Source organism: Helianthus annuus, chromosome 7, assembly GCF_002127325.2.
Source record: "Helianthus annuus cultivar XRQ/B chromosome 7, HanXRQr2.0-SUNRISE, whole genome shotgun sequence".
Classification (NCBI taxonomy): domain Eukaryota; kingdom Viridiplantae; phylum Streptophyta; class Magnoliopsida; order Asterales; family Asteraceae; genus Helianthus; species Helianthus annuus.
In genome coordinates, this window is record NC_035439.2 from 105,796,934 (window position 1) to 105,816,820 (window position 19,887).

Genomic DNA, 19,887 nt, shown 5'->3' on the forward strand with positions numbered 1-19,887 from the left:
GGGATAAAACCCCTTTTTCTTTCACTTTCTCATTTCAACACGCCCCGTTTCACCAAGAACTCTCTGGTTCTGGCGAAATTTTCTGCAGATTTCAACGTTTCCCCAACTTCTAACAATGTCAAGGTATGATTCTATCATCATAATTAGTTAGTTTAATCACTTGCATGTAGTTTAACATCAAAAATTTGGAAAAATCTAGGGTTCTTCAACTTGAACCGAATCAAACCTCAATTTTTTGCTTAGATTTGTTAGTATTAGTATAGATACATGTTATAGGAAGTAAATCAACTTGTATTGTTTGTAGATTTGCCCGATTTCTCACAAGAACCTCAAACCCTTGTTTTTGAACAGAAAAAGATGAAATTGAAGGGGTAAACGGTTTGTTTTGGGAAAAACGACACTTGGGGTTTCATTTTCGGGGAAAACCGCCCCTACTGGACAAAAATTTTCAAGTTTTCGGGACCGGGACGAAAAATGGGATTTTTGGGAAACAGACGCCTGAGCACGGGGGCGTGTCCAGCTAATTTCAGGCGAATTATGGGGCCTGTCCGCTGAACACGGGGTCATGTTCAGCTGACTGTTTTCAGTTTTCTTCGAAAATTTTACTGTTTCATCCTAATTGTTTAGTGTTTTCTTTCAGATGGCCAAGAAATTTACCAGATTCAACGCAAGTGAGTTGGTTGCCCAAGCGCGATTCGAGGTTCTCAAGACTAGGCCGGAAGAAAATCCCCGACAGGTGTGCATGGACACCCTAGAAGCAGTAAAACAAATAGACCGCTTCAACAACATTGTTACCGGTCCACTATGAGCAGCTCTTTGCACTCGCCTTCATTCCGTGCATGAATATAACAGGGAATTTTATAGCACGTTTGTCTTCAAGACAAGAGCGGATCCGTTTGACAATGAGGGGGTAGAATTCCGTTGTGCAGGGGTTATGTACTCAATCTCAATCGCACAATTTGGGGCAATTGTCGGGTTGTGCTCGGAAGAGGATGTTGGAGAGGAAGAGAACACCGGTGGTCTCCGCGAGCTTCCAGAAGATCAACGCCAAGCTGCTTGGGCCCAGATCGGGGAGGGCCACTATAACCCAAGCCAAACTAAGAGCACAATGTTGAGGGACCCTCTCTACCGCTACAACCACAGGGTCCTCAGCTACTCTCTTTGCCAGAGACACGACAGTGGTGGTGTTGTATGGTTGTGAGATCTGCTAGCCTCCATTGCATTCACAACCGTATCAACCTCGATGTTCCATACCTGCTACTCCACAACATGCCCTTTGATGTGCACAAAATGCAACATATAAATTACATCAAATGTGGCTTAAAACTAACCCTTTTTTAGTACTAATGTTGGAAAAAGTTTGTTTTTGTCTTCCGTTTGTATTTTCAGGATTAAATGAGCTCAAATGAACAAAAGAAGCAAAAAGGCAGCTAAATATAACATAAATACAAGAAAAGAAACAAACGTGTCAAGCCCGACCCCCGACAGCATCTTCCCAAGCAAAAACAAGAGGACAGAAGGCTGAACACGCCCCGTGCTCAATGAGCACGGGGGCGTGCCGAAGTGTCAGTAGAAAAGACAAAGTTGTAGAAGCTTCTATCACCCACCACGGGGGCGTGCCCACTGGACATGGGGCCGTGGTCAACTCTAAGACTCGCAGAATTTGAGGAAATCTTGATAGTACACATACGCTTCTACACACGGGGTCATGCCCAGCGGACACGGAGGCATGGTCAACTAGTGCAGACAAACTGCAATTAATGAAGAAAGAGAAGAGGGATGGACACGGGGCCGTGCCCAACGGACACGGGGCCGTGCCCGAGCTTCTGTTCAGGCTATAAATAGGGGTGCTTGGCTCACTTGTAAATCATCCCTTGGCACATCCCCTCTCTCACACTTCACCCACACTCCACCACCACCACAACACCATCATCCACCACCGTCATCCATTGTCCATCATAGAGTGTGTGAGTCCTCTCGGGATCCAAGATTGATCGTAAGAATTCTTGACAATCAAAGGCCATGTATGCCTAAGTCTCTTACATCACTTGGTGAAGACAAGCATTTAGTGAAATACTTTTTATTTTTAATCTTTTCGCTCTTTTTATTTGGTTATGTATTAATGAATTTAATAGCTAGTTTTATATGTTGAAGGTGATTCTTCCTTATCATTTGTCCGTGGTGTCTTGGCATTATTTTACTGTCTATATAAAATAAAAGATTTTCACCATTCATATCTCCACGGTCTATATGGAGATATGTTGGCTACCTGGTCGGGGGTTAAGGGAATGGTTTGGTAAGAGTCTTGCCATTATTTAGTGTATAGATCCTACAAGGACCTGGGTCAAATTTAGTAGGACCTTTTTCAATACCCAAAGGTATTGGATGGCGGGGGTCCAAACTCTTTGATCCCCTCATATATAAACTACTATTAAAACTTTAACTCGGCTACTTAGGACTGTATCCCTGCTGACTCGGACTACTTAGCCGAGGGTAACGTCACCTTCAAAAGAGGGGCCTACCACATTATGCATTAATAACTTAATTAATTATCTTTCAATAATCCAACCCTTTAGGATTGTATCTGTTGTGTTCGTAGGCTTTTGGGTAGCCGACCCTAGTTAGGGTTAGTCGGCCCTAGTTAGGGTTAGCCGGCCCTAGTTATTAGGCCCACTTAGTTAACTTGTTGACCAAGTAGGAAACCCTAATCTTGTTCTATAAATACCTATGATGTAATTGTAATCTGTATCATTCTTAAAACAGTTGTGAGCATCTAATAAAAGTAAAATCCTAGTTGCAACCCGTGGACGTAGGTCACCTTGACCGAACCACGTAAATTCCTGCGATCTTTATTTTCTGCTAGTGTGTGTGTGTGTGTGTTTCTTCCGCTTCCGCTCGAGCCTACTCTGATCCGATACCCCTAACAAGTGGTATCAGAGCCAAAGGTTAATACACGGTTCACACGGTTATCGCAGGAGAGGGAGAGAGAGCTGGACGAGAGATCTTGATCTGCTGTTGCTGCCGTCGCCGCTGACTTGTTTACGACACGTACCTATTCTCTAGTTACGGCTCGTAAGGTCTAGGGTTTGCGCCGTAGGGTTTGCTGTTGCAGATCTGGTGGTTTTGGGGTGTTTGGCGAACTAGGGTTTCGATTCTTGAACCCTGGTTATTCGCGGATTTTACGCTCGGATTTGCAAGAGAAGTCGCTGGTTCGGGTACTTCGGGTTTTTGGTTTATTGAAAGTTGCTCGGGTTTCGGTTGCTTGGTTCCTTGTGGTTTTTTCTGGTTTTCTCGTTTGCTATGGCTGAAGATGGGAAGTTCCGAATCGAGAAGTTCAACGGTACTGATTTTGCATGGTGGAGAATGCAAATAGAGGCGTTGCTTGGCGAATGCGATTTGGATGTGGTACTGGAAGAAAAACCTGCTGGAATGGATAACGCTACCGAGGCAATTTGGAACTCTAAGGACAAAAAGACAAGAGGTAAATTACATTGGCTTTGACGAGGAGCGTTGCATTTAATATCATGAAAGAAACAACTGCTCGTGATATGTTAGAAGCTCTGTCGAACATGTATGAGAAGCCGTCTGCCGGTAATAGGGTGTTCTTGATGAGGGAACTGTTTAATATGAGAATGAACGAAGGCAGTTCAGTTGCTGATCACACTAACGAGGTCAATTCAATTTTGTCTAGGTTAGCAACTGTGGGCATGAAGTTGGATGATGACACTCAGGCTGTGGTCTTGTTATCTTCCTTACCTGATAGTTGGTCAGGATTTGTGACAACGGTCACTGAAACTGCTGGAACTGAATATTTGAAGTTTGATCGGGTCCGGGATAGTGTTTTGGGTAAAGACGTTTGCTGGAGGAACACTAGTGGAGGATTTACTTCTGGTGTGCTCAGTGTTAGCAGGGGAAAAGGTAATAACAAAAGCAGTGGGAGTTGTGGGAAAAGCTTGTCTAAAGCTGGGAAAAATGTGAGGTGCTGGAACTGTGGTGAAAAGGGGCATGTTAAAAACGAGTGTCCTGATCCTAAGAAAGAGGATGGTAAGCAGCATGTAAACAGTGTTGTGTCAGATGAATCTGACGGTGACGTACTGGTTTGCTGTGAAGAGTCTATAGATTCTTGGGCTATGGATTCTGGTTCTTTGTTTCACGCTATGCACAGCGGGGAGACGATGGTGAATCTGAAAAAAGGAGACTTTGGAAAGGTACGATTAGCTAACGGTCATGTTCTTAATGTTACGGGTATGGGAGATGTCAATCTGAAGACTCCACTGGGCACTACATGGAACTTAAAGAACGTCAGGCTAATTCCAGGTTTAACGAAGAAACTTATTTCTGTTAGTCAACTGGATAAACAGGGACTAGATGTTAAGTTTGGTGGTGGGAAGTGGAAGGTGATTGATGGAAATCTTGTTGTTGCCTGTGGGAGGAGACGAGGATCGTTGTATCTAGTTGAGATACCTGCTGAGGGAGTAGCCGTCCCTGTTCAACATAAAGTCTGGTATACTGAATCTAGTAAGCGGAAGAGGGTTCATTTTGCGAACTTGAATCCTGGTGCTTTGGGGATGTCAGTTGAATGTGGCCGAGGGTCTAAGTTTAAGCCAGTCAGGGGATTTGGTGATAGTGGGAGCACGGGTCGTGTTCCGAGTACAATCACAAAGAACCGTTGGGTTTTGAAGACGAAGGTTCCGACTAAAGAAAAAAGCTCTCCTGGAAATAGTTTGCAAATGTGGAGAGTGGTATTAATTCTCGATGTATCTCTGGAGCTGGTGTGCAAGCCGGTTGAGATAGAGAATGGGTCTGATAAGACTATTGGGTTGGAGCTTGTGGGAGCTTTACCTGCTGAACTAAATGGTGTTCACGATACATTTCATGTATCAAACTTGAAGAAAAGTCCAACTCAAGATACCGTTGTCATTCCCATTGACGAGATTCATGTTGACGACACGCTCCATTTTGTCGAAGAACCTGTTGAGGTTACGGATTGGAAAGTGAACAAAACCCGCCGGAGCAGTGTCAAGCTCGTCAAGGTTCGTTGGAATGCCAGACATGGTCCTGAATACACCTGGGAACGTGAGGACCGAATGAAAGAGAAATACCCCCACTTATTTCCCAAGAACCCTGCAACTAGAAGCAGAACTTAAAATTTCAGGACGAAATTTTTCTAACGGGGGGAGAATGTGACAACCCTCACTAAACCAGGTATCCGTACGACTTAATTAAAATTAATTACTGCTTAATTACTGTGCTTACTTGAAATTGTGGATAAACTGCTACTTGAATTCTGATACGTACACTTACTTGCATCATACCTTATTTGCTGTCACTCCATTATTTACATACTGAACTCTAGTGACAACCTTGATGCACGAAAGCACAGTAGCACTATGAATGGATAACCTATTGAACATGCTGATATAGCCAGCATCAGGCAGACACTGCCTCTAAGGCCTGTATGAGCCAGAGATAGTTACTACACTAGTAGAAAGTGTAGGGATACGATGGTTGTAGAACTGCGTCACTAGGTATAAGTTACAGTGACCGGATGTGCCTAAAACGTACTCTAAGTACAAAATTCAGCACTTTAATTAAAAATTCAGCATTTGGCTAACTAATAAAGTGCCAAAACATGAGAAAAATATTACTAGACACTTTCCAAAGTGTCGGGAATAAGTTGTGTCACTAAAAATAGTATTAACGACACTTTAAAGCTTTGTTAAGCACTTTAACGGATCACTATCCAACCGAACAACCGGACTTTACCCGGAAGATAAAAATATTGCCATTTACATTGTTTCTCTTTTTCTGAGCCAGTTAGGGTCCCTGAATACCCTAACACCCGCTATAACGCATAACACACTAGTAACCGAGTTAACCTTCAACTTAACTTAACTAACCTAACTATCTAGTTGGAATCTAACTAAGGACCCCCCACCCCCTCTAACCGAAACCGTCCCCAAGGGGACACCCCTTTTTACCTTCAAGATTAAAATAATGTTGTTGTCTAATATCTTGACAACATAAGAACTCTTGGGTAATTTGTGAACATTTGTCTATAAGTTCCAAGCATAACACAACATAACATTCACACACACAAACTCACCAAAACACTCTCTCTCCCTCTCCTCTAATATCTTGATCTTGCATGTTCAAGGGCATACAAGTGTTAAGGATCTCACACAAGGAAACTTGGTGCATTCGGGACGTGAAGAACCTCACCTCATTGCTTTTATCCACTTATTCTTCGACTAGTTTCTTCCCTAGCCTCGAGCTAATAGTAAGTGACTTCAAATGCCCTCTCGATCTATTTTAAAGTGGTTAAAATGAAATATGACAGTTAAAACTCATGAACTTACAAGATGATATGTTAAAAGTTTACTAAAATGATGAATGTGTTGGTTAAAAGCACAAGAGTTGTGTAAATCTTGTAAGACTTGTTTTGTGTAATTATTTAGTGCCGATCTATATTGTGGTAGCACGGATCATCATCTAACCCGGATTAGTCATGTTCATGGATCATGACATAGAGTATGTTTTAGTGTAAAAAGGGGTTAAATGATGAACACTACCACTTACGAAGCATGAACTTGTGTAAAAACGATTTTACTTATGAAATAGTGTTCAAAACTAGTAGATCTACGGATCTACAAGTGGTATTTTCAAAGAACCAAGTGTCAAAGAAAACATATTTCAAAACCGGATCTTTCATGAACAAGAGTGATTTTTAAACACACAAGTGTGTAAACACTTGTGTAACACTAAGTTTCGACACAGAACTATTTTTGTCAAATTTTACAAGAAGATGTGAAAATATATTTTCTTTAAAAACAAGATTCACAAGAAACCAAGTAGATTATTGCAAAGATCCACTGAAAGTAATGGAAATTCCGACATATTTTGGACAAACCACAAGTTCATGTAATTTTTGCGATTTACTTATATATTGACTAGTTTGATGGTTTGGAAATTGTTATTGTGAATGAGAAAATTGTTGATTTGAATTATGAAAGAAAATGATATGCTTGAAAGCGTGGCCACCTCCAGTTACAGGGGAAACTCTGGCGAAATTTTTCCAAAAACCTAACACTTGGAAATATTTTCATCACAAGTGTTATAAATGTATTTTTGACTTGTTTTCAAAGTGTAAATTTCGCCACGACTTTATTTACAAAATATCGGAGGTGGGATTTTCACAAAATAAAACGGGGTAAATATATATTTGATATATATATTTTTCATAGCGTCACTTGTATAAATGTTTATGATTATTTTGTGAACTATACAAATATTATTTTTAGGGTAAAAATAATATTACCAAATGTTAACGATTCCAAAATAACACGAACGCCTTTACGATAAATATTTAAGTTACAATGGTATAGTTAATACCACCCGACCTTTAAAACGTAACTTACGCATTTTAAGGAAATATTTATGAACGCGTATTTTTGTCAAGGTATTATTTTGGGAAAATCATATGTATTAAAATATAATATTTTTGAGAAAAATATTTATATTTTGGAGTTAGAAATAAAATATATTTTAAGTGAGACTTAATGATATATTTCAAATTTTACGAACGCACATGTATTAAATCCCCCATCCTTGGGAAGGAGTCTATTTACCAAATAATTACAAAGTGTAATTACGAAATAGTTGTCTAAGTATTTCCCAAAAACTTAAACCTTAAAGCACGGCCGTCCGTCTAATAGATTTAGTACGTGTAGGTCGTCGCTCAGCGGTTTGATCAGGAGATCTTCTTATTAGAGACGCACCACTGTGAGTTCATGTCCCCCTTTTCTCTTAACTGTTTTCAGTTTTCTAAACTGCGGGGGTGAAATACATGTTACTATATTTATGAGTACTTTATACATGGTATGGTTATCGTAAGGAGGTTTACTACTTAGATCATGTGAGTGGGTAGGCGGAAACTTGAGGCCATTAATCCTCAGGGTAGGACCGAGGGACAGGAGCGGTAGATCCATCTGGGTGTAGCGAGCCCAGCCCCAAGCCCAGCATAACGGACCTCGGGGTGACTTTGTGCCCAACGCATAAATCCGCTAGGTTTGAGTCTTCCTACTTGCACTTCACACGTATCAATGGCCTTGCAAACCATTGGTGATCTCTTTTTCCGTATTTGCTACATACCAGGATTTTATACATACAACGGTTTTTATTACTCACTTACACATGAACTCGCTCAACATTATTGTTGATTTTTCCAACTTACATGTATTTCAGGAAATTAAAGATCTGGCGCGGTATGTTATGTTTTCCCGCTGCATAGGAGTTACGAGGTCATCCGGGTTTAGGGGATGTGACTTTTTCCTGGACGAGTCACAGTCCTTAAACTGTGTTTGTTTCATGTCGATGTTTGTGTTTTCTGAACAATGATATATGTTATCAGGTTGTAGTTTCTGTTGCTTGAGTCAACGTCCTAAGACAATGTTGTTGTATTTGGTTTTTAAAACTTAATTTAATGGATGATCTTGCATTGTTTTTATTTCATATAGCTTGTTATGGTTAAGCTATGGTATTAAAAACTCACACCAAAATTAACCACGCTTCCGCAAAGCCAGGGTGTGACAGCTTGGTATCAGAGCTCTGATCATAGCGAACTAGGATTTCTTCTCGAGTCTAGACTATGATCACTAGGGCTCTCACGAAAACATTTTTACACTGCATACCACTTAAGTCCAGATCCAAAACGTTTTTACAAACCAATGTTGAGCACATTTTATTTATTATTTATAGGCTCAGTCTGGGAGGCTGAGGCTCGGTCTGGGAGGCCGAGGCTCGGTCTGAGAGGCCGAGGTAGTTGTCTAGTGGGACTAGGGAGCCAGTCTAAGAGGCTGAGAGAATTGGCTAGTGGGACTAGGAAGAGCAGTCTGGGAGGCTGGGAGGCTAGTGGGACTAGGAAGATCAGTCTGGGAGGCTGGGAGGCTAGTGGGACTAGGAAGATCAGTCTGGGAGGCTGGGAGGCTAGTGGGACTAGGAAGATCAGTCTGGGAGGCTGGGAGGCTAGTGGGACTAGGAGAACTATTTGATTATTTAAATTGGTGACTAATGTGTTTATCTGATTGTATGATTGATTATTTGTGCATATCTGTGTTTGTGTTACAGACACCATGGACTCATCAGGCACTGGTGATTTGGACACCACGGGCCCTAGGCCCATTGTATCAGACGACCTAGAGTCTTCGGAGCACGAGGTCCACACATCAGATGTTACCAGCACAGATGAGGATGACGTCCAGCCCTTTGCGTTACCCGACGCTGTCGACGAGCCCGCTGATGGCCCTTTTGCTGGGGACCTACCGCTCGTAGAGATCCCTGCCCCGGTACCACTTGCTTCATACCCTGCTCTTGATATACCCCTCGACGCCGACGCTGATGACGACGTCGATCTGTTTGATGACGAGCCCCTAGAGGATGATGTTCAGGGCGAGGCCCTTCTAGCTGCTGGTGATATTTTGTTGCTCGCAGATGCTCCCGCTGAGGAGTCACCTGCTCACTCACCGGTCCCAGACTCCTTCGAGTCTGTGGCCTCCGCACCATCACACACTCAGAGTGCGCAGCACTTTTCCCACGGTTCAGATCCTGATAGGGCATCCTCTGTTGCCCCTGCCCCGAGCTTTGCTTTCGAGCACGATATTGAGGAGGATTCCGATCCTGTCTTTCCCCTGGGTTCGACCCAGATCAGGACATAGAGTTTATACCACTGGATCAGCCTATGGAGGACCCGGTTGACCCAGTTGATCCCATTGACGCTGCGTTTGATTTTGAGATGGCGTTCGATGACCCCGAGCCTGCCATGGCCCCCGAGCCGGTAGCCGCTCTTGACCCTGTGTTTGAGCATGACCCTATTGATGCTGGTATACCCGTTGTTGATCCCGTGATTGCTGACCTACCCATTGATGATCACCCTGGCGATGCTCCACTATTGGAGGGTGACCATGTTGTTGCTGCTGACCATGTTGATGCCCCTCTCATCGCTGATGCACCCGTTGACCCTGTTGTTGCTCCTCTACCTGATCCTGTTCCCCTGGAGCCCGAGCATGCACTATTCGCGACCCACATTGATCCCAGGTATGCGCACATCCAGAATGGGTGGATTGACGCTGATGATGAGCTCCCACCTATTCCCCCACATACCACCGATGCACGCCACATTGATACCTCTTTTTCGTTTGCTCAGTTCACACCTCCAGCTCGACCTGGAGAGGGTTCTTCTGCTCATCCCTTTGGACATGTGTCGGTATCTATCCCAGTGGTACCACAGTTTTCTACTTCTATTCCCCCTGTTCCTCCATTCTCTGTACCACCTTTTGATCCAGCCAGTGAGCCATTTCTCTGGACGTCACCACCTGTTATGCCATCGACCGACCCCTACCATCCTTTCCATATGGGGTATTCTATTGAGGACGTTCTGATGTCGTTTATTGTCCAGCAGGAGGCACTCACACGGCGTATTCAGGAGCTCGAGAGAGCTCAGACACCGCCGTGCCAGTGTCAGGGTCAGACCCACCCTGCTTCTTCGCAGTTCTCTCGACCATTACCACAGGACTCTGCTGCACGCCTTTTGGCACTAGAGCAGTAGATGGCGTCCTGGTTGCGTTCCCAGAGAGCCATGGAGGAGGTCTGGCTCCATTTGCGACGTCTGTTTTATTCCCATTTCCCCCCTCCTCCACCGCCATCAGTATAGGGCATCTTTAGTACAGCATGGGTAGACATTGGTGAGAAGACGGCGATTGCTCTGACTGCACAGCTACTTTTTGGAGACTGCATACTGATTCTGACTTTTGTTGATCATGTATATGAGATGTATTGACACTGATTTGATATTCTTTTGGACTGGGGTGATGTAGCCCTTAGTCGATGATGATGTATGACATTATTATGTACTTGTACACTTTACCATGTGGTCTCGATTTATAGCAATGCAATCGCAGTATTCTCATCATATGTGATTGTTTTGATTGATTATTTATGTTTTACGACATGGGATGTTGTGTGATTGATATGATTGTAACATGGGATGTTGTGTGATTGATATGATTGTAACATGGGATGTTATGTGATTGGTGTGTTTATAACATGAGATGTTATGTACTATTACTATCATTATATACGTACGCTTTACTATGGCCTGACCCACGTGAACTCATCTTTTAGAAGATGCCGCCGAGACGTCAAACGCCGATGCCTACCAATGAGGCAGAGCTACAGCAAGTCATTGTTGCTGCCATCGCACAGTACGCCACCTCTCAAGGAGGGACTAGTGGAAGTAATTTTGGCAATACTGGCAACAACAATCCACCTCATGGTAATACTAAGTCATTAAGACATACCATGACTTAATTGGATATCTCTAGCAAGGTTGCTAATGCCATTCATATGTTGTAACGTATGTGCAGGGTGCACCTACAAGCAGTTTCTAGACTGTAAGCCTGTCAACTTTGATGGCACCGGAGGTGCTGTCGCTTTTGTTCGTTGGGCCGAGAAGACGGAATCTGTTCTCCGCATGAGCAAGTGTGCACCAGACCAGCAAGTCACCTACATTTCTGGGCTATTCCTGGATGGAGCCCTGTCATGGTGGAATTTGCAAGTGCAGACTCTTGGAGAAGCACAGCCTACGCAATAACATGGACCGAACTGAAAGAGCTTATGCGTAAAAGGTATTGCTCTCGCGCTGAAATCCAAAGGTTGGAAACTGAATTCTGGCATTTGAAGATGGAAGGTCCGAAGATCGCAGAGTACGTTCAGAGGTTTCATGACTTATCGCATGTGGTACCTTATATGGTCACTCCAGAATTCAAGCGGATTGAGCGCTTCATTTGGGGATTAGCTCCTCAAATCATAAGCATGGTAACCTCCTCCAAGCCTGCAACAATCACCAAGGCAATTGATCTGAGCGTGGCTCTCACTAAAGAGGCTATCCGCCTAAACAAGTTCGATGATGTCGAGACTAAGAAGAAGGAGACTCACGTCGAGTCATCCGGAGGTAACAAACGGAAGTTCTCGAACTTCAAGCAAGGCACTAGTGGGGTTGTTAAGAAAGGAGAGTCAAGCGCGCCAGCTCAGGTTACAGCTGGTAGTTGAAAGAAAGGAAAAGGATATATGGGCACCCAACCCAAGTGCAACACCTGCCAGCGTCACCATTCTGGCCGGTGTGGGTTGAAAGTATGTGAAGCGTGTGGGAAACCTGGCCACTCGAAGGATTCTTGCTGGGCCACTGTTGGCCAGGGAGGCCAAGGAGGATTTGGAAACAAAAACAATAACCGGGGTGGAAATGGAAATCGCCCACAAGGAAACAATGGAGGTAATGGGAATCGAGGCAACAATGTGAATCAAGCGGGCGCTGCGAATCGTAACCAAAGGAATAATCAAGCTGGAAATGGAGGTGGAAACGGGTAAAGACCTGGATGCTTTAACTATGGTGATATTGGGCACTATAACAGAAACTGCCCAGAATTGAACCAAGCCCGTGGAAGAGTTTTAAATATCGAAGCAAGGGAAGCGCGCCAGGATCCCAATGTCGTTACTGGTACGTTCCCTGTAAACCAACGCTATGCATCCGTTTTATTTGATACTGGTGCCGATTATAGCTTCGTATCATTAGAGTTTAAGAATATGCTTGGGTTAGCCGCTAGTAAGTTAGATATTCCCTACTCAATCGAATTGGCGAATGGAAAGTTGGTAGAAGCCAATGAAGTTGTCAGAGGTTGTGTAATCAAATTGGGAGAGCGTGAGTTTGCTTTGGATCTACTACCAGTCCAGCTGGGAAGCTTCGACGTGGTGGTAGGAATGAATTGGTTATCATGCAACAAGGCAGAAATTGTTTGTCACGAAAAGGTCGTTCGGATCCCGCCCAAAGATGGTGAGACAATTGTGGTTCATGGAGAGAAGCGAGATACGCCTTTGAGGATTATCAGCTGCCTGAAAGCGCGAAAGTGTTTACAGAAGGGATGTGCTACCTTCCTGGCACACATTGTGGATAAGAAAGCTGCAGAACCAAAAATCGAAGACATCCCTGTCGTGAGGGAATATCCAGAAGTCTTCCTAGAGGACTTGCCTGGATTGCCACCCCAGAGGCAAGTAGAGTTTCGCATCGACTTAGTTCCAGGCGCCGCGCCTGTGGCTAAGGCACCTTATCGACTTGCCCCGTCTGAGATGCAGGAATTGTCGACACAACTTCAAGAGTTGTTAGACAAAGGATTTATCAGACCAAGCTTCTCGCCTTGGGGAGCTCCAGTTTTATTTGTCAAGAAGAAGGACGGTAGTTTTCGAATGTGTATTGACTACCGGGAGTTGAATAAGCTGACGATCAAGAATAGATACCCTCTGCCAAGGATAGATGATCTATTCGACCAACTGCAAGGTTCAAGATTTTATTCAAAGATCAATTTGCGATCTGGATACCATCAGTTAAGGATACAAGAGGAAAGTATCCCAAAGACAGCCTTCGAAACTCGTTATGGACACTACGAGTTCCTAGTTATGCCGTTTGGGTTGACAAACGCACCTGCAGTCTTTATGGATTTGATGAATAGAGTTTGCAAGCCGTATTTGGATAAGTTCGTGATTGTGTTTATCGACGACATTCTGATTTATTCAAAGACAAAGGCTGAGCACTAACAGCATCTGAGAGCTATTTTGGAGTTGCTGAAAAAGGAGCAGCTGTACGCCAAATTCTCGAAGTGCGAGTTTTGACTACGTGAAGTCCAGTTTCTTGGACATGTGGTAAATGGAGATGGGATTCTTGTGGATCCCACCAAGATCGAAGCGATCAAGAATTGGGAGACGCCAAAGACGCCAACCGAGATTCGACAATTCTTGGGTTTGGCGGGCTACTATCGAAGGTTCATTGAAGATTTTTTCAAAGATCGCTCATCCATTGACACTCCTCACGCAGAAAGATAAGAAGTTTGATTGGGGAATCAAACAGGAAGAAACGTTTCAACTGTTAAAGGATAAGCTCTGCAATGCGCCAATCTTAGCACTACCGGAAGGTACTGACGATTTCGTGGTATACTGTGACGCCTCACGTCAAGGATTGGGTTGCGTGTTGATGCAACGCCAAAAGGTTATTGCTTACACATCGCGTCAATTGAAAGTACATGAGAAGAACTATACCACGCATGATTTGGAAATTGGCGCAGTGATATTTGCTTTAAAGATCTGGAGACACTACCTATATGGTACGAAATGTACAATCTTCACAGATCACAAGAGCCTACAGCACATATTCAACCAGAAGGAGTTGAATATGAGACAGAGACGATGGGTTGAATTGTTGAATGATTACGACTGCGAGATAAAGTACCACCCAGGGAAGGCGAATGTGGTCGCCGATGCCCTAAGTCGAAAAGAAAGGATCAAGCCCATAAGGGTTAGGGCTCTAGAGATGATTATCCAAACCGATCTTTCCTTGCGCATTCGTGCCGCGCAGAAAGAAGCTCTCAAGGAAAGAAATCTTGAAGAGTAATATATCCGTGGGATGGAGAAGCAATTGGTGCCAAACGAGGAAGGAATGTTATGTTTTGAGAAAAGAATTTGGGTTCCTCTGTTTGGTGGTTTGAGGAAAGTTATTTTTGATGAGGCACACAAATCACGGTACTCTATCCATCCAGGAGCGGATAAGATGTACCAAGATCTTAAAGATTACTACTGGTGGCCTAGGATGAAAGGCGATGTTGTTGTTTATGTAAGCAAAGTGAAAGCGGAATACTAGAAGCCTTCAGGACTTCTGCAACAACCAGAAATTCCCAAGTGGAAATGGGAACAAATCTCCATGGATTTTATTACAAAGTTGCCAAGAACGCCAAGAGGTCATGACACTATTTGGGTAATAGTGGACCGATTAACGAAGTCAGCGCACTTCTTACCTATCAGGGAGAAGGATAATACGAGCAAGTTGGCTGAAATTTACATGAAAGAAATAGTTACGCGCCATGGAGTACCTCTCTCAATCATCTCTGATAGAGACGGAAGGTTCGTATCAAGGATTTGGCAATCCTTCCAAGAAGCTTTTGGCTCACAATTGAATTTGAGCACTGCTTTTCACCCACAGACCGACGGACAAAGCGAGCGAACTATTCAGACTTTGGAAGATACGCTGAGAGCATGTGTTATGGATTTGGGCGGTAGCTGGGATAAGCATTTGCCATTGGTCGAATTTTCATACAACAACAGCTACCACACCAGTATTGGTGCCGCGCCATTTGAAGCTCTATATGGCCGCAAGTGCAGATCACCGCTTTGTTGGTCTGATGCAGGTGACAGACAATTGGTTGGTCCTGATATGGTCCAGGAAACCACAGATAAGATTGCACAGATCCGAGATCGCATCAAGGCGGCTCGTGATCGTCAGAAATGTTACGCGGACCGGAGAAGGAAACCTCTAGAGTTTGAGGTAGGTGATATGGTTTTGTTAAAGGTATCACCCTGGAAGGGTGTGGCACGCTTCAGAAAGCGTGGAAAGTTGAATCCGCGGTATATTGGTCCGTTCAGAATCTTGGAAAGAATCGGGTTAGTAGCATACAATTTGGATTTACCTGCTGAACTCAAGATACCGTTGTCATTCCCACCGACGAGATTCATGTTGACGACACGCTCCATGTTGTCGAAGAACCTGTTGAGGTTACGGATTGGAAAGTGAACAAAACCCGTCGGAGCAGTGTAAAGCACATCAAGGTTCGTTGGAATGCCAGACATGGTCCTGAATACACCTGGGAACGTGAGGACCGGATGAAAGAGAAATACCCCCACTTATTTCCCAAGAACCCAGCAACTAGAAGCAGAACTTAAAATTTCAGGACGAAATTTTTCTAACGAGGGGAGAATGTGACAACCCTCACTAAACCAGGTATCCGTACGACTTAATTAATAATTAATTACTGCTTAATTACTGTGCTTACTTGAAATTGTAGATAAACTGCTACTTGAATTCTGATACGTACACTTACTTGCATCATACCTTATTTGCTGTCACTCCATTATTTACATACTGAACTCTAGTGACAACCTTGATGCACGAAAGCACAGTAGCACTATGAACAGATAACCTATTGAACATGTTGATATAGCCAGCATCAGGCAGACACTGCCTCTAAGGCCTGTATGAGCCAGAGATAGTTACTACACTAGTAGAAAGTGTAGGGATACGAGGGTTGTAGAACTGCGTCACTAGGTATAAGTTACAGTGACCGGATGTGCCTAAAACGTACTCTAAGTACAAAATTCAGCACTTTAATTAAAAATTCAGCATTTGGCTAACTAATAAAGTGCCAAAACATGAGAAAAATATTACTAGACACTTTCCAAACTGTCGGGAATAAGTTGTGTCACTAAAAATAGTATTAACGACACTTTAAAGCCTTGTTAAGCACTTTAATGGATCACTATCCAACCGAACAACCGGACTTTACCCGGAACATAAAAATATTGCCATTTACATTGTTTCTCTTTTTCTGAGCCAGTTAGGGTCCCTGAATACCCTAACACCCGCTATAATGCATAACACACTAGTAACCGAGTTAACCTTCAACTTAACTTAACTAACCTAACTATCTAGTTGGAATCTAACTAAGGACCCCCACCCCCTCTAACCGAAACCGTCCCCAAGGGGACACCCCTTTGTACCTTCAAGATTAAAATAATGTTGTTGTCTAATATCTTGACAACATAAGAACTCTTGGGTAGTTTGTTAACATTTGTCTATAAGTTCCAAGCATAACACAACATAACATTCACACACACAAACTCACCAAAACACTCTCTCTCCGTCTCCTCAAACTCTCGGCCGAACACCCCCACATCCATCCATCCATCTTTCGATTTTGATCTTGCAAGTTCAAGGGCATACAAGTGTTAAGGATCTCACACAAGGAAGCTTGGTGCATTCGGAACGTGAAGAACCTCACCTCATTGCTTTTATCCACTCATTCTTCGAATAGTTTCTTCCCTAGCCTTGAGCTAGTAGTAAGTGACTTCAAACGCCCTCTCGATCTATTTTAAAGTGGTTAAAATGAAATATGACGGTTAAAACTCATGAACTTACAAGATGATATGTTAAAAGTTTACTAAAATGATGAATGTGTTGGTTAAAAGCACAAGAGTTGTGTAAATCTTGTATGACTTGTTTTATGTAATTATTTAGTGCCGATCTATATTGTGGTAGCACGAATCATCATCTAACTCGGATTAGTCATGTTCATGGATCATGACATAGAGTATGTTTTAGTGTAAAAAGGGGTTAAATGATGAACACTACCACTTACGAAGCATGAACTTGTGTAAAAACGATTTTACTTATGAAATAGTGTTCAAAACTAGTAGATCTACGGATCTACAAGTGGTATTTTCAAAGAACCAAGTGTCAAAGAAAACATATTTCAAAACCGGATCTTTCATGAACAAGAGTAAATGATGGATCGTACGGAAGCGAGACACGAAAGGAAGTGAGAGATTACAAGCTACAGGGGTTAACTGTGTCAACATGTTTAATTATACCTCTGAGTGACCCTTTAACGTTCCCAAAGCTTTGTAACAGTGTTATACACTCACTAAAATATAATATATAAATTTCGCGAAGTTTCGTTATGAAACAGGAAAGTTACGATCAAATTCGTATAAGAAGGGTTAAAAGCGTCAATCATGAAAGTTAAGACTTTCTGAATAAATTAATAAACTAACCGGGGACTTAACAACGCGGATAAATAACACGAGGTCCTTGGTTGTAATTAACCGAGGGCCAAACCGCAAAGTTACCCCTTCAAACCCGAAAGGTCAGGTAAATCATTACGAAAGATTTCGTTATTAATTACCAGGATTTCGTAATCATTTCAAAAGATTTTAAAAATCTGAAAAACAGGCCCCACGCGACCCGCATTGCATTTGTGGTTAAGTTGAGGCGGGCCGCGAGCCTCCTCTTTTACTCGCCTGGTATTTAAATCCCAGGCGGCCCGCATTAGAAACGCATGGAACTCCCATGCGGGCCGCATTAGACGCCCAGATGCAGAAAGTTGTAACTACTTGCCTTTTGGAGCATTTGAACGACCAAACATCAATCAATGAGGCATGGGTGCCCCCTACTCGACCCATACACCTTAGGGACACCTGCCCATGATCCATGATCAAATGTAGGCTGAGTTGTGATGATCTTGAGGTCCTTTGAGCACTATAAATAGCAATGTTGAGGTTACAACATTCACACAACTCAAACACTTCCATCTGATCATTCCAAGAGCTCCCTAGCATTCTCTTCTGTTCCATAATCAAGATACAACTTCTGTAAGTCGTTCATAACCATTTTGGTCATACACTTCCATAGTTTTAGCCTATAAACACAACCGTCGTAACTAACGGTTGTCATTACAATAACTCAGTGATGGTTCAGTCTTATGACGAATCAAAAGTGGTTATAAATTGGTATCAATGAGGGTAATAAACCCCTAAAAGGGTTCCCCCTGATCACCACTCTAACTATGTCAAATATCGAGTCAAACGTGCGGTTAAAAAGTCAACAGAAAGCTATTTTAGCGATTTATGCATAATCTGTAATGTATATGCTATGGAACCTGTTTTCACAATCATAAAACATGATATTAAGTATATAAACTTGTTTGCGCTCGTTTGAATCGACCATTTGCTATATTGACCCGGTTCGGAGCCGAATGTCGCAAAAGTTTGACTTTTGCTTTGACTTCAGTTCTGACCCGTTTTAGTGAGGTATAGATATACCTTAGGACTCTCTTAGGACCAGGTCACATGTCGGTATAAACCTCTGTGATCGGTTCATGAGTTATACGAGTCTTTTGCGCATTTCCGTTAATCGCCTAAAAGTTGACCGTAACGCCACTTTAAAAAATAAAACGAACATTTCGGACACATGAACGGACCAGAACCTTGCTTATTAAATTATAAGCATTTCCTTAAAGTTTCACGTCAATCCGAGGTCTAGAATGAGAGTTATGCTAAATGGCGCATTTAAAATAAACTTTAGTAATTAACGGCGCAATTAGCATAACACCTATCTAAACCAAGATTTCGTCACCAAAACTTTTACCCACTGTATTAAGATAATATTTTGGGAATTTTAAAGATTTTTTATAATTTTTACCTCGCTCATAACCTGCGGTTATGGCTACGGTTCGGTAAATACCGAATATGCCCTTTTCGGCCAAAACGTGAGTTCTACAAGGTCTTTTGACCCGATTGCAGTTGCTACTGATTTTAAATAATAAATAAAGTATTTTAAGCTTTATAAGCTGTTCGGGAAACTCAGATTTCCTGTAGAACTCGAAAAGCCCTTTTAAAGCCTTTAAAATGACCGAAAAGCCCCTACGGGGCATAATATTAACTTAAACTCGTTACGGGCGTCACGGAAGGTATCCTACTGATACCACAACCCATTTAAGGCATATTGACTTAGGAAATAAGCGTACGACTCTCATGGTTAACCGTTTCGCCTATTGCGCGCACGGTTCGGCTTATGAAACTAGTTTTCATAAATTAGCCGATACGGGTCAAATTATATTATTTGAACCCCAAAATCCAGAGTGTGAACCATTAACCCATGTAAAACAAAGTCTCTGAACTTGTTGGGTCAGAATCACGCTCCATTCTCGGTTTTTGCCTTTCGCGCGATTAAACCATATCTATATATATCGGAACCAACCAGTCTAGGCTACGGCCATTATAAAGACTCGTTAGGATTCTAAGAGGTTAATTAAAACCTTCGTTCCAGATTAGGAGCCCCAGTAAAAGCTATCGGTGACTTAATCCAAATTAAGGAAATATACTTGCAAAGGTAAATACTTTAACTTATTTCCCCTATATGGGCTTGGGTTACGGTATATTAATACCGCTTGATTGAGCATT